Raw genomic sequence first — 14,036 nt, 5'->3', positions numbered from 1 at the left:
TTTCCTAGCTTAAAATTATAGTTGAATTACAAGGCTACTACATTGTTTTTCAAATAATTAAATGTAGGAATTTTTCTCCTGGGAGAAACAGCTTTAATTTCAAAAGTCTGCAGTGATATCAGTCAGGCAAAAGTATTACAATTGTATATTTCTTACCCAAAGTAGGATTCTCTGCATTCCCCCCACTCTGACAGTTTGCTCCCCACTTGTCTATACTTCCAACTTCTGCACCCATGCACTGGGATGCCTGTTCTTTCTCATCCGTGGCAACGCAAGTCAAGCTGGCAGACATTTTCGGGCTCTTCACCATTGTCTGAAACACTGTAATATTAGTCAGATTGTGGCTCACTTCCTTCATCAGGGTCACCATGTCAACCTGAGTGTTCAGCCTCATTTCCATTTCCATCCAGGCTTTCTTGATATCCTCAAGCACACATTTTATTTCCAGCTGGCTGGACTTGATCTCTGCCACAAGGTCATCTTTAATTGTCTGCTGGATCTTCTGCAAATCTAAAGTTGTTCCAGTTTCCTTCCTGGATTCTGCCATGTTGTTAGGTTCCTTTTGTTCAGCTTCTGTCACCTCATAGTTGACAAACTTAGGTTCTCCTGGGATGGCAGCTAAGCTCTCCATTACTGTAAAAGCACAAACTGACTAGTCCCCGCCTTCCAAAACTTGCAAAAAAGAGCTTCTTTGTTGAGAAGACAACAAAATAACTTCTTCAGACCCTCTCTTCTTTGTCATCGGTATGGCTGGATAAAGACATTTGAAATGAATGGAGCGCATCTTCCTAGTCCTTGAAGTTCAGCTTAACTGCAAGTCTTGGCAAGAATGTACCTGTGCAATGGATGCTCAACATGGTCACACCCAAACCAATCAGATCCTTTGCTACATTCATGTAGGAGGCCACTGAAAAGATACTCTCAGTCATTCTATCCACGTGTTAGTCAAAAGAATGCATGTGGGTGTTCTCTTATTTGCATGACTCGTCTGTCTTCTTTTGGCAGTATAGGATGCATCTAATAGGAATTTGCGCTTTGGAGTAAAGAAGAATCCATCACAGGTAAATAACCACAGGTGCTTTTTCTTCTTCTTTTCCAATTTGCCTTATTATCTGAACATGATGCTCAAGTTGATGACTTTGAGGCCACCAGAGATGGCATTTCACTTATCTTTAACAATACATGTCCACTCAGAAGTAAGCTGCTCAGGTGAATGGCTACAGGATTGACATCTAAGTCACCTCCCAACAACTGAAACCCATCAGAATGGTAAAGGAGCAACCCACCTAGCCTGATAAAGCCATCCTTTTAGGTGCATCTGCACATTTAGCTAGAATAATTAAAGTTGCTAGCATACAGAACATTTAGAATTCCACATGTATTATAGATTTAGGCTCTGTGAACACCATTAGTTTATTATAAAATATTTTTCTCCCAAGTGTACAGCTACAAAAAAGGTATGATGAAGAAATGAACCGCAGGATGTACATCGGTTAAAATTAAGCAGTGTTTCAATTCCACATGAGCATGTGTGCAAATGTAAAAACATGGGCATGTTTTTGCATGCATTTGTAGTCTTGTATGCATTTGTAGTCGTGCACACAGCCAAATGCAGTTCCTTCAGCACACCAAACCACTTGTCCCTGATAGTTTAGGAATCTCAGTTCAAATGTGACCCATTAGAAGCATGCTTGGCAAATCATATGAAAATGGTCTTATATGTCACAACAAGAATGCCGGCAGTCAGGCGTATTACAACCTGGGGCAAACAGTACTGAAACCTAAGCATTTTAAAGCTCTCCACCTCCATCTCTGCATGGCTGCTCAACCACCAACTACAGCCTGAGACAAAGCTTCAGGAGGAGACTAGTTAATTAAACTAGGATAAAAAAAACAAACTTGTGAAACATTTTTACAGTAGATAATGGATACAGAACAAACAGCTGATGAGAGGCTAGCAACAGCAATGGAAGATGCTTAAATCTCAAATCAAATCTTAATAACACTGTAAAAATTAAAGCCCTGTAAAAAGATTAACTAATTCAACTATGACTAATAAGTTTAAAATCCCATTTTACTTATGGAAGCTATTTTCCACGTGTGGCACAGTCATAGACACCCAACTCTCAGCTGATTCAGGAAGGCTGCATTTACATCAAACAGGATGTGACCAAAGTACTTGAACAACAATTACTGCCAAAGCTTTAAAGATGTGAGAGTTCTGTTTCTAAAGTAATCGTTAATATTGTGAGCACAGACCCGCAGTATCACTTAAAACATTGTTCAGTGTTTTAAAAGTAGGAATAATTAATTTAATCCTACATATTCAAAATATGTTTGAGAATTTGAAAAGAGAATATGCCTTAACTTTCGGAAACAAGTACTGTACTAAGGATCTCAAAGAGACTGTGCATTGAATGGTGTAATGACACATCTCATCTTTGTGCTCTGGACTAAAAATTGAAACTAAAACTAAAACTTTGAGCTGATTAGAACAAACGCTTGCAATGTTGATCTCAAATTCCAAACAGGTCTCGCAGGAATTTGTTGGTGTAGCACAGAACAAACAGGAAATTGTCTTTATTAGGAAATGATTACTCATTTAAATATAAGGTAGATCTGCTGGGGGTACGAGTAGCGAGACTGCTCCAGTACAATGAGAACTAGAAGGTACTGGGAAGCAATCTTATGCAACCAATATAATGCGTTTTAGGCACCAATTCCAAAATTTGTTGCACAAGTGCTTCAGATGAAGCATAAATCACATGGGGACCACTAACCACCACTAAGCAGAACGTTACCCCAGGGCAATGTTCAGGCAGACATAATGGCATACAAAATTAGTGTCTGATAGAATTACAGCACTTATACGCTAGGATCATTTGTATTTATAACCCACATTTTCAAATAAGCAACTATGTGCTGACCCTTTTCCCCCAAATTCTAATTTTTAAAGTTTGGAAGACAACCATGTCCCAGTGCTCGACACTATATTTGCTTTCAGAAATGCCAAAATGTACTGGTGCAGAGATTTTTAAGTACCTCCTACTGCTAGAACACCCATATTGTTTGCCTAAATGTTGTGTGTATTAAACTAGTACCCAGAATTGGATGCTCCTAGAGCCACTTTTTGAAAAGATTGTGGTAGAAGTGTTACATCTTGATAAATCAGCCTGTCATATGGCTTCCTCAAGTTATTAATCTTCATTCTTCAGTACCTTTCTTCCTAACCATTCCCCCCCCCCAATTCTCCAACTAAAACCCATCTCCCCCTATTAATTGGTGCCCACTTTTCAATGTTCAACTATCATCTGACGTCTAACACTACCATGCCAAATTATTTATTAAAACCTCATTCTTCACCCTGGCATACCAAAATCCATCTTCCTCCTCAATTGTTCCTCCTTTCTTCTTTGTACACACAGTTTTAGATTGCAGGTATACTGTTTCCTACGTACAACATTTTGTTTATTTGGTGTAGGCACTTTGGGACATGAAAATGTACACATCTTCTGGTGACAAATCAGCTGATTAAGACCTAATGGGCACTGAGAATGCAAATTCCAATATTGTTTCAGGATAACTGTTTGGGATATCTAAGTTGCAGCACAACAGCATTCTAAAATGTGATTCTTTGACAATATGAGTTGCATCAGTAATGGCAGATCAAGTAACGTGACAGCCCCGCATTCGTCCATGTTCAGAAGCCATGTGACTGAATGCAAGTTGCATTATCCTCCAGAATTCATATACGGAAAAGGTAGGTAAAGATTCTGCTATCTTCACTCCTCTACCATATTGAGTAAAGATTATGGCTTTGCAGGGAACTGAAGGCAACATTGTATGGGAAGCTGTGGAGGGCATCCTTCCTCTTTAGTTCACACTACTGGCTGGGACAGAGGGACGCAGGTGGCGCTGTGGGTTAAACCACAGAGCCTAGGACTTGCCGATCAGAAGGTTGGTGGTTCGAATCCCCTTGACGGGGTGAGCTCCCATTGCTCAGTCCCTGCTCCTGCCAACCTAGCAGTTCGAAAGCATGTCAAAGTGCAAGTAGATAAATAGGTACCGCTCCGGCGGGAAGGTAAACGGCGTTTCTGTGCGCTGCTCTGGTTTGCCAGAAGTGGCTTAGTCATGCTGGCCACATGACCCGGAAGCTGTACGCCGGCTCCCTTGGCCAATAAAGTGAGATGAGCGCTGCAACCCCAGAGTCGGCCACGACTGGACCTAATGGTCAGGGGTCCCTATACCTTTACTGGCTGGGACTGATGAGTTGGGAACCCAACATGGTTAGAGTCACAGGTTAGTCACTCCCGTTTTAGAGTCATAAATGCCTACATGTTTACTAGGCTGGTTTCACCATGGCTCAAGCATTTCAAGCCATGAACACTGAAAATCAACTCTAGGCCCTAGAAGTATGACTAGTGTTGCCGCAGCAACAAACATACATTAAGGCTCATAAAGCATTATTTACCAGACAGCCCATGACCACAAGCTTCCCCTCCAATGCCTACAGCACTTTGGAATCATTTTTAATTAAATGTAATAATTTTAAGAGTTTATTACAGACATGTGTGCACCCAAGTATGCCTTCCAAGTGGGAAGAGTTTTCCCAGATAGAAATAAGACAAGCACAGGTTCTAATCTAGTTAACTTCACTACTACATTAATTAGTATGGGGCTGCAGAAGCAGGTGTAGCTAGGAATTAAACAAATGGAGAAACCAGTCTTGAAGTGAGTTCACCCCATGACATTGTTTTTATTCCCTTGATCCTATTAATCTTAGATATACATGTCCCCTGATGAATAGCCATCTGTGTCTTCAAATATACCGTCTGTTAAAACTGCAACATTTAGCCAAAACAGACTGAATTTATTAAAAATATGCTTGACTAAAAAGTTATTCCGGATTAATTGAGCAGCAACCTATTATCTTTAACATAAATACTCTTTAAAAAGCCTGTCTATGGCAGGTATCATACGACATTCCCTCCTTAGAAGATACCTTCTGAGACACACAACCCTGCAAAAAGAATACTTCTGATTTATGCTCCAATTAAAAAAAAATCAGTTTATTAAATCTGACTATCAGATTATCAGTTGGACAGCAATATCTCTCTGCAGCTTTCTGCAGACTATTTTTGAAACTACAGTATAAGAACCAGAAGGTTGGAATCTTATTTTGAAGCATAACATGCAGTGAATTGCCTACACATTATGACATACATATTTTGGTTTGGATACAGAATAAATTAGTTGCAACTGGTATTGATGTTAGTCTCACTGATTTCAAGTGGAGTTAACTTTTTGCATAGATACTGAAGGGACCTAAGTGCAACTTAAGGGCTGAATCCACACTAAGTGTATTTTACTCCAAAGAGGAGCTAAGGAAACAAACCTCTTGCTCAGGTTGATAGACTGATATTTCAGAATCTCATTCTCCCTCAAATGCCTACATTTGCTGTGAAATACTACAGAACCCCATATAAACAGAATACTTCACCTCTTCAACTACATAATTTTATAATCTTTTTGTATTTTTCATCTTTTGTTGGAAGCCGCCCAGAGTGGCTGGGGAAACCCAGCCAGATGGGCGGGGTATATTATTATTATTATTATTATTATTATTATTATTATTATTATTATTATTATTATTGCTCATATGTTTTCCAAATATGTATTAATTTGATTAAATATGTATTAATGGAACACTTGGGCCATGAATCTGGGAAGAACTATATTCCAGGGATTGTGTTTACACCTTTTACCTGTAGTCTATTACCTGGCTGCAGGTGGTGAAACCTTACCACCAGCCCCTGACATAAAAAGCCACTGCTCAAGATATTGCCTCCTTCATATACATTAATGTTTAAACTTTTAGCCTTTTAATTCTATGCAACCAATGATGAATACTGGGAAAGATGATCAAAATATTTTCTCTTAGCCATGTTGATTTTCGGGACTGTCAAACTTTGTTTCAAAACAAAATTAAACATGCTACGGAAAATGCCATTGGAGCAGCACAGAAGGTAGATGTAAAGTTAAAAACACAGACTATGTCTTTCTGTGGCATGGAAATGCTATAAAAATATTGATGCCTCTTCTTTTTACTGCCTAAAGTAAACATGGCACAGCATTACGAGTGCTGTGGCAGCACAGTGCTTGAGGCAGACAGCATTTAAGTAGTAAGAAATAGTAAAAAAAAAGGATGCATGGATTTAGCTGTTCATGTCTGAGGTCCAAGATTAAGCCAAGTATGCTCAAATCATACAAATATATTAAACCTTGCAGAGGGGAGGGCAGAGTGGATTTAGAGGCTATTTAAAGTTGAAGCTGTGCAAAAATAGACATCAAAAGCATCTTGTCTACTAAGCCTCACTAAAAGTGCTTGCTTTGCAAAATTAAAGCCCTGGAAGGATTAAAATCCTCACTGCCCCTCGGTAGCAATAGACTGTTCATGCAATAGACCAAGGATACCGACAGAAACTTGCAGTGTGCAGCCACTATTAGGTCACGCCATCCGCTATGAATCAAATCCTTTGCTTCCACTGTGAAGCTCCCTCCAAACCCTGGTGCTGCTTTCCAGATGTATTGGGCTACAACTCCCATGTCCTCACGGAAATGTAAGACTCCTTCAATGCCATAGGCTTTTGGTATAGATCAGTTTTCCTCCAACCTGTTGTGTTACAAATGTTATAGACCGCAACCCACCAGATTATGAGAGCCCAGGGATGATGAGAGCCATACCCCAAAATGCCTGGAGTGCAAAATGTTGGTGAAGGCCAATACAGATTAGAGGTGCAGAAAAGAAAGAAGCTAAATGCTTAATTAAAGGATGACTCATTTCACAAGCCTGCTCTCTTCACTTCAGTCACATTGGCCCGTTCTTCCAAGACAGAAATACATTCACAAATGGTTTTTGGATGCCTGTGCATGTAACTCTTCTAAACTAGGAACAGCATTCAAATCATAAAACTAAAATATCTCAGGTGGCATGCCAAAAGCAAGGCTTCAAGCCTAAAAAGGCAACTGAACTTAATTTAGGCTGCAATCTTATACCCACTTACCTGGGTGTTAAGTACCATTGAACTCAACCGAGTAGACATCTACAGAACTGCACTGTTAGTGGGTTAGGGAAGCAAGAAACTCGGTGGCAAGAGAGAAGACAGGATACCAAGTGTTCTGTTACAGAACAACTTGCTTCTACGATAGCAGCTTCAAAATAGATCTCTCACTCTCTCACACACACAAACAAACCCAGGGTGTCCTAGTCGCACTTCTGCATGGTCAAGAACTAGATGAGAAGAAAGGTCCAAGAGAGAAGGCAAATTGGAACAAAGTCCAATAGAGGGAGCGGCTGCCCAAAAGCACTGAGCTCAGTACTTTGCTTTCATCCATAGGGTGACACACACATTCCCAACCTGTGGTGACCGTGATGTGCACAGAATAGGCAGTCATATTGAAAAGTCTACCTGCAGCACTGAAGCAACTCTGGTTTCTGCCAGGGAGGATACAATGAGACACTTGTCCTGAATCGGCCTTGAATCACCCTTTTCCCATCGGTAGGAATCCCCAGCAGCTGCTGACGGCACTACCACAACAGAGAAACAAAGCAAGGGATTGCTTAGGACTAGAAAGCCCCTACCCCCCAGCTGGACTTGTAACTGTCCACAATAGAAATAAATAGAGCAGTTTTACTTCTTTGGCAGAAAGGAAACCAAATAACCTCCACTTGTTCAGATACCTTTAGAATTAGGCAAAAGCCTACGCAGCCATTCAACATTGGTGACTCTATGGTTAAAGACAGTGGAACTATAGCCTTTACCTGAGAATAATTTTATCATTCAAGTGAGTATGCAAGACAATAGAAAAAAGCCCAACCACACTATGTGCTCCAAGTGTGTCCATAGTGGGGTTAACATGAAATTTTGCAGTGGATTTTCTTCCTGTATTGGATTATCCACCTATCAGGAAAACCCAAATTTAGCAGGGGGGGTGGGGGTGGGCCACTACATGGCTAACATGCCAAATCTACAAATCTAGTAGCTTCAAATCTACTTCAACTCCATGGTGAATGAAGCTTAAGAAGCTTCCATAACAGACCGAAAGCTGACATTTTCCCATTAATGTGAAATTTGGGACACTGTCTCCCTCCCAGGAGCCAGCAATCAATTGGCGAGGAAGCAAGGATCTGAAAGTGTCCTCTTCATGCATGTAAGCCAGATCTTGTATATGTGTGTAAATAAACCATATACCCTAGAGACACCACAGTCTCTGCTGTGCCTCATTCCCAGAAAAAAACACAGACCTGGGTAAGCATGCCTAGAACTCCTGGAATCTCACACCACTCAGAGATCAGGGTGGTGCACAACAGTATTCTTTTCATGAGTGGACAGAGACAAATTCTAGACTAAACATCTGTATAGAAACAATCTAGAACAGAGCTTTCCAAATTGTGTGCTGCGGCATGTTAGTGCATTGGTTTTTAACCAGTGTGCCATATAACAACAACAACAACAACAACAAATTATTTATACCCTGCCCATTGGCTGGATTTTCCCAGCCACTCTGGGGGGCTCCCAACAAAATATTAAAAACACGATAAAATATCAAACATTAAAAACTTCCCTAAACAGGGCTGCCTTCAGGTGCCTTCTAAAAGCCAGATAGTTGTTTATTTCCCTGGGGTGCCTTGAAAGCTGCTCAGGGGTGCTGCAGCCAACACTGGCCCCTGTCTCTTTTTCCTTCCCTCCCTCCTCTGATGCCCTTTTGTATCTCTGCCTCCCAAAGGTTTGCACAGCTGTTTGTTGCAGCATCCCTGACTACAAGCTCCACAGGCGAATGGTGCCTCTGGGAGAAACCTCTCTTTGGGGCAAGGCGGCAGCTCAGAGACCAGGGCAGCAGCAGCAGCAGCTGCTGCCTAGCAGACTCCCAAGGAGAGTGGAGAGGAGAGGAGAATGAGGGAACCCTCCGCAAGGGAGGGTGTTCAAAAAAGGTGAGAGGCTGCCAGCTCTGCAGGCAAGGGCTTCTGAGCCCCACAGGGGTGCCGCAGAAAGAATGTACTTAGTTAAGGGAGCCGTGGACTCAGAAAGATTGAAAACCTCTGTTAGTCTGTTAGTGTGTGCGGTGTATAGGTGTGTCATGCAAATGCTCCCGGCATTAGTAAAAACTCCCAGAGCTAGTAAAAACTGAATGACTGTGTTGCTAAATGATGCATGTCTAAAAAGTGTGTCATCAACATTAAAGTTTGGAAAGCTCTGATCTAGAACCTGGACATATAGTAAAACTATTGTGCTCTTGGTTTCATAATGTTCCCCAAACAACTGGGTAGAGGGAGTGCCCCTAAAAACAAAATGTGCCTTTGGGTCCAAACTATCCTGCACTGAGAATCGAATAAAGACAGCTTTGATCAAGGTCCACGAATGATATCTGTCACAGTGAATGATAGGGACTGAAACAGACTAAACCACCCTGAGCCAGACACCTGGAGCTCAGGAACCTCTAAATGAGTAGAATCCACCCAGAGGATCCCAAACTATGCAAACTATCTCAAACTTGGTCATCCATCTGAGACCAAGTGCCAAGCAAAATATGACACAGCAAGCTACATCCCTAAGCAGGGCTTTTCACCAAATACACCGCCAATACTACATTGGCATCAACACTCAGGCATCAGGAAAATTAGGATCTGGTCTGCCAGCCAGAAAAGGTACAGAAGCTATATTTTGTCCTCTCCTCCACACACAAAATGGCCTCTTCAAGATTGCTGTTCTTGAGTTTTTAGTGCTCATATTACTACACAGTTAGTACTTGCTAATAAGCTCTCCTCAGGAACAAATCTCTCTTCTCCTACCTTTCCACAGATTAGAGTCTACCTCCTAATTTGAGAGTAAGAGTCACATTGACGTTATAGTCTTGTGATGCCAGCTCCGACCAATTTGACAGATACCGCATTACTTGTAGAATTTTTTGAAGGAGCACAGCTTCTGACATGGTGTCACTTTATACCAGTCACAGCATCTCAGTTTAATGGCTGCAACCAATATTTGCCTACGTTTGCTAGAAGCGGTTGCTGCATAATGGATGTGCCATAACTACTCATACTCCTATGCCCAACTGGTCTAGTGCTTTTTGTTGACTGCGCCACTTCAAAGTTAAACAAAGCTCTTCATGGTGCACACAAGCTGCCATACGCTTGTTTCCTTGGGTAAGATTTCGTGATACTCAAGTACAAAATATAAACATTACTTCAAGTTGGCAAGGGCACAAACGTATTTTTAAAAATGGTCATCACTACATGTTAAGTAGGCATCCAATCCCTTTCCAGTCACTGCTTCCGTATGCTTTGAGACAGAAAGCTGTTTAGACATGCACAAGCTACTGAGAATGGACAGCTTATTGATTATTGAAAGTCTTCACATAGGGAAACCATACATCAAGGGGAAAAAATAGCCCAGATGGTTCAAAACAAACATTAGAATCTGTTCGCCTAACTTTCATGGCAACTAACGATGCCTATCTATAATAGTAATAGTAATAGTAATAATAATAATTAGAGACACAATTCACATTTAACCAATACATTACATGTCTTAAAGAAGTTTTAAAAAATCAAGAACCTTAACAACATTCTAGGCTGCCTTAAGAAGGGTTTCTTTCCTTTTTTGAGGAGAATATGTTATGTAACCCTAAAAATAGGACACAGCTTTCACAGCAGTATACTCATACAATATGCTTTGATATACCCCCCCCCAAAAAAAATCAGCATATTGCTTACTCAGGAAGAGGAGGACAGGGGAAAATAAAGGAACTCAAGGCTAAGGCAGAACCTGAGTAATTTATACTTGCAAACTTGGGCCATATTATTTGCATAATGAGCTCTTTGTGGCCTGTTCTGCCCTATATGATGGACCTTTCTTTTTTTCCTGACAGAGGACTGATAAACAGATCTTGTCCCATTTTAGTGGAGAAGCACAACATTAGCTGCGGTGGAAAGCATAGCCAATAGTTTTATGAGGCTCCTGCAAAAGGAAGAAAGCCATCGGTGTGTGTTTTCTACTGCAGCGCCCAGCTCCCAAAAGACACATAGTGGTCCATATATCACAGCTGCAAGGCTGTACCAAATACCTTCCATCAAGATGGTGACATTGAAACTCAATTACATCTGTGTTGACACACAAAGCAGAACTGGGCTGATCCTGGGAGAAGCACAGTGCCTTGTTTATGCATCTTGGAGGCACCAAAAATCCACTGTTACCAAGTGACCGCGTGCCTCAGGAGGTATGCAATGTTTTGTTATTAATCAGCTAAGAGGTTTAAAAGGCACCCCAAAATAATTGGGCATCTAATTCTTGGAAATTGTGGGTTTTTAATACATGTACTTACAAAAAAACCACAGGTAGCAGAGGCTTTCCACTCCTCCAGCATGCAAAAGGGAGTGCCTCTTCCAAGATGTGTGTCTGTAATGCGGCATCATCATCATCTAATAATAATGAAATAATGGTTTTCTCTTTCTTGTTTATAGGCAATTTTAAATCAACTAAAACTCAAGCAATCAACTATGACAGGCATAGGCAAACTCGCCCCCCCCCCGATGTTTTGGGACCACGATTCCCATCATCCCTGAACACTGGTCCTGTTAGCTAGGGATCATGGGAGTTGTAATCCCAAAACATCTGGAGGACCAAGTTTGCCTATGCCTGAACTATGATTTCTTCCACTGAGTGATGCTACCTATTGTTAAGGGGCTAAGAGTATCAGATATGACACACACAAAAAGGAGTTCCTCTTAAAGCATTTCCATGAACATTTATGCTACCATGCTGAGATCAATCAAGCTGGGGGCAGGGAGAGAGCTTTACTTGATGCAAAATTTTTATAACAGACTTAATGTTGAGCTCTGCAGCTCGGATTATACAATACAGGTCAACAATTCTGGACCCATATCTCATGAGCTCTCTTTCACATGTTCTTGGTGCAAAGAACCTCCACATTGCTGCTGCATGTTTGCATCACTGGCTTGCCAGCAAAGGCTTATGTTTTCAGCAACCTGTATAACCATTTCCTCCGGTTAAGTATTCTAGCCACAGCCATAGCAGAATAAGCACTTTAACCTTAGCTACCACAGAAGACAGATTTTACTGACCATCTATGTGTTTAAGGGAACAAGATATGGCCAGCTAGCTAAATGGCCAATTACTGTATATAACAAATTTAGCTTCAGCTTTCCAAGACCTATGTGACATGCACATAAAAGAGTAATGAATGCAGTGAAAACAGGGATATTGAAAACCTGGGTATCTTCCACGGAAAAGGCTTGCTAGCAGGACATTTTATATATATTTTATATTTTACTTCCAGTTAAGAAGGATGTGCAGTTAATATGTACAACATAAGACTCAGATCACAGACGCACAAGAGCTTTCATGTATACACATACAGAACTCAGATCTAGCTATCAAGTCAATTGTAATCTACGCACACATTTTTTGCAGGGTTGTGTTTGGTTTTTTTGCAGCTTACACATCAGTTGGTTAGTAGCAATGTTAAGTAGCATATCTACCTATATTCCGATAAAAATATTTGTTGTTTCCCTTCAGCTGTGCCACACATGTTAATGCTTGGATAGCTCTCTTGCCTATGAAACATCTGAACTGTAACAATTACCCTGAATTATGAGATCATACTGACTGCTGTGCTAAGCACACATGCGAACACACACACAGAGGAGGGGGGAAAGGAGGGAGGTGAGAGCAGGCATGTGCATAGCCATCCTGAATTGCATGTCAAAAATACCCAAGGGACTGAGATGTTAGGAAAGATTATTAGTTGCCAGGCTGAAAAGGAAATGCCCTGGGGAGGAGAAGGGAGGGGGAGACACAAAAACACACTATAAACAGAGTGTATTAAAACTGCTTGGTGACAGAGACATAATTAAACTCCGAAAAGGACTTTCAGTTACATATTTGCTGGATGCACTATTTGAAACATTATGCTTTCCAAATGTATAAAAAGAAAGCTGCTACATTTTTCTGTTTGATATGCAATGTAGTACAAAAAAATGTTGATGCAGATGTAATTAGGTCACATTTAGAATATATTATGCTTATCCGTTTCTTTCCAGGAACAGTATTTACTATATTTTTACTGCCTATCCATGTGCACTAGAACTATGATTATTTTTGTCCAAATTCAGCAATAATCTTTCAGAATTCCATTTAGACACATTCTGCTTATTATGCTGAATACATTTCAGAAGTGTATAGAAGACAGCTTTATTTAAAATACACAGTCTGATTTATAATATATCAACATCTGAATCTAAATGCCATATAATTAAACAAAAATTAAGAACCTGATCCTAAAATCACATTCTTTACTTTATAAATAGATTACACATCTGTCAGACCTCTGTTCTCTCTCTCCCCCCCCCCCTCACATGCACGCACGCACACACTAAGAAAATGATGATTAATTTGTCTGACATGGTGCAGTTTAAGGTTTAATGCTGCAAGAAGGAAACGGCACTCTGAACAAATCCTAACTGCTCCAGCAGCAGAAGTAAACAAGACAAGATGTCCCCCATACACAGAGAAAAATTACCAACCTGCATGAAAAATAACTGTGTTTTTCCCAAATCCAGCAGGAAGTCGAAGATTTTGTAGCAACCCTTTTGCAGTTAGACGAACATGCATGTTGGATAAGGAGAATTTCGGGGACCATAACATGTCTTCAGAGCAATTGGAAGAAAACCAAGCAGGAAAATGCCTCCATGTACTGTCACATACTATATTTGTAACTCAGCATTGGGGCCATGCAGTAGCTGGCCAGAGGAAAAAGAAAAACAAGCTCACAGTACATCAAAAAAACAACAACCTCCCCTTGGTTCTTCACTGAGATTCCACAAACGGATGAAAAGCCAGGAGAATCCAAGAAGGCAGAGACTATATCCACAATGTAAACGCTGCTGGCAGCGTCTTTCCCCACCAGATGCTGTAAAACAAAGCTCACCCTTAGAATAAAACTGCTCTGTGATTCAG

At 40.8% G+C, this 14,036-nt stretch overlaps 1 protein-coding gene and 1 long non-coding RNA gene across 3 annotated transcripts in view; one reads left to right on the top strand and one right to left on the bottom strand.

The window, feature by feature from the left end:
• MTUS1 (microtubule associated scaffold protein 1) overlaps positions 1-14,036 on the bottom strand; it is an 86,938-nt gene that overhangs the window by 34,407 nt on the left and 38,495 nt on the right. The gene's annotated exons all lie outside the window — the stretch shown is intronic.
• Positions 635-13,994, top strand: LOC308595198. The gene is made up of 4 exons (XR_014011902.1): positions 635-1,061; positions 3,579-3,760; positions 10,930-11,277; positions 13,640-13,994. It is a non-coding gene; the product is annotated as an uncharacterized lncRNA (long non-coding RNA).

This window comes from Podarcis bocagei (genome assembly GCF_964188305.1).
Source record: "Podarcis bocagei genome assembly, chromosome: 9".
In the NCBI taxonomy this organism is placed as follows: Eukaryota; Metazoa; Chordata; class Lepidosauria; order Squamata; family Lacertidae; genus Podarcis; species Podarcis bocagei.
This window is presented reverse-complemented; position numbering and strand designations above follow the sequence as displayed.